The sequence below is a fragment of the Hydra viridissima genome, unplaced genomic scaffold, assembly GCF_058129835.1.
Source record: "Hydra viridissima isolate aposymbiotic clone 2 unplaced genomic scaffold, HvirCarnegie_v1 scaffold_14, whole genome shotgun sequence".
Taxonomy (NCBI): domain Eukaryota; kingdom Metazoa; phylum Cnidaria; class Hydrozoa; order Anthoathecata; family Hydridae; genus Hydra; species Hydra viridissima.
This window is the reverse complement of record NW_028324313.1, coordinates 9,612,331-9,614,830: the sequence shown is the minus strand read 5'-3', so window position 1 is coordinate 9,614,830 and position 2,500 is coordinate 9,612,331.

Below are 2,500 nucleotides of genomic sequence, written 5' to 3'. Positions count from 1 at the left end.
CATAAGAAACTTAGAAAAAGCCTAACGGAGAGACATTTGGCTTGATATGAAAATAGCTACAAAAAGTTGGAACAAGAGGAGTCAGGATTAGGGTTAGGGCTAGGGTTAGGGTTAGGGTTAGAATAACGGCATTATATTGATAAATTCAAAACCGTTAGGGTTCAAACTCTAAGGGAGCTGGAAAAAGAAGGAAATGTATAGAAGAAAACAATCAGCAGGGAGCTAAGAATTTCAGCTATCTTTTAACAGACCTATTTAACCTTAGCTACTCTAAGCTAAGTTAAACAATGTTTCGTTTCTAAGAATGAGACAGTGTTTAGTTAGTTTTGAGTGAGGTAATGCTGGGTAGATGTTGTGGCTGTACAATTATGCATCCCTGTGATGTAACAAAAGGAAGCTCATCTTAGCAGCAAGTTTCAACCAATCAATGAGTAAGTCGTATTCGTTTGTCTTTTGAGAGAGCTTTTTAAATGCAAACACCTCCTTTTGTTTTTTGTTTTGTTTTGCAATGATGATGTTATTTTCTGATTGATTTCGAAGACTGTTTCCTTGGAAGACCTTTTGAATTTGCATTTTTTTCTCCGTCGTCTGCTGCTGCTGCTGCTGCTGCTGCTGCTGCTGCTGCTGCTGCTGCTGCTGCTGCTGCTGCTGACAATGATGGTGATGGTGATGCTGCAAGTTGTTTGGACTAACAGCTTCGTGTTGTCTAAATGATGTGACCTTTTTAATGTGACTTAGGCTCTTTTTTAAATATGATATAGCGTTAGGGTTAGGGTTAGGGTTAGGCTTGCGTTTAAAGTGGCTTACGACCTTTGCAATGTGCAAAATTTTAAAAATGTGATTTGTTGTATTTCTAAAGTTGCTCTACTTCACAATGTGAATTTGAATCCATTTAAACGTTTTTTGTTTCTTTAAATCAAATAAGCTTTTGGTTTTGTTTCGCAGACAACTCTTAATCGATTTTCATCTTAGAAATGAAGTTTTTGTTTCTAAAAGCGAACTAGCTTCTTTCTAAAGCAACACTTTTGAAAGTGAGCTAGCTGTTTTCTGATGCGAATAATCTTTTTAAAAGACTTTGTTCCAGTGAGCTGGACATCTCTGGTGAGACTTTTAAACTGGCTTTAAACCCTTTTAAAATGGTTTGCAGTTGGTTTTACATTCTAAAGCGACTTAGCCTTTTGTTTTGGTTTTGGTGAGCAGAGAACTCTTAACCGACTTGATGTTCTTTTTACAAATGAAGTTATCTTTTTTAAAAGTGACCTAGCTTTTTCTTAAGCAGCTTTGCATTTTTTTGAGAGTGATGTAAACTTTTTATTTATTTGGAAATAGCAAAAGTGAAATAGCACTTTTCAAACATGAATAGTCTTTTTAAAAGACTTTGATCATGCAGTGAGTGAGTGAGTGAGTGAGTGAGTGAGTGAGTGAGTGAGTGAGTGAGTGAGTGAGAGTGAGTGAGTGAGTGAGTGAGTGAGCTAGACATTTAAGAGACTTTTAAAGTGACTTAAGCCCTTTTAAAGTGATATGAAGCTTCTTGAATGTGACTTATTATATATTTTAAAGCGACTTAATGTGTTTCTTTAAATGTGAGTTAAAATTGTTGGTTAAGTCACATCTACCATTCTTAAAATGAAAACTTGTATTTCTTTTTTAAAGAGACCTTTTGCTTCTTAATTAAAGACTTCTTTTTTTTCTAAAAGGGACTGCAATTTTTGAAAGTGACCGAGCCTTTGAAAAAAATAAAAAGTAGGCATTTTTCACTGTGCATCTTTTTAAAATGGATTCAGCGTCTTCTGTAATGAAAACTTCTGTCTTGAAAACAAACAAATGTTTTTGAAATTCATTTTGTAGTGTGGTTTGGAATTTCTGAAATAGATGTGTAGTATTTTTTAAATAGCAGTGAAGTATTTTGTAAAGTCTTCTTTTAATAAGTGGTTTACACTTTTTAAACGTTTTTGAAAATGAATTTGCTTTTTTAAATGATTTTTGCATTTATGTTCAAGAGACAGAGGGTTTTATTTTTTTTTAAGGATACTAGATTTTCCTAGGATACTGGGTATTTTCTTAGGCAGGTGGGTATTTCTTTAACCATTTCATGCGCTGGGTTGTTGTATAACAACAAATCAAGCTAAGCTTCCCCAATTCAAATGGTGCATTCTAACCGATTGAAAACAATATTGTTTTATAAATGAGAGTTGAAAAAGGCTGTAGAAAAAGTCTAATTTAACATTTCATAGTACCACTGTCATTTTGTAGATGTTTTTTTATGAGTTATGTTAGTTACAGAAAAATAATTGGTGCATGAAAGAGTTAAGCGGTTGGGTGTTTTCATAACCGACCGAGGATTTTCCTAAGCAGCCGCGTAACTCATTAATCGGCGGGGTATTTGTTAACCGTTAGGGTTAGGGTTAACCGGACAAGAGTTTTTTTTTACCGAACAAGCGTTTCTTTAACCGAACAAGTGTTTTTTCCAGTGAGCAAGTGATTTTTTTTTTAACAGAAC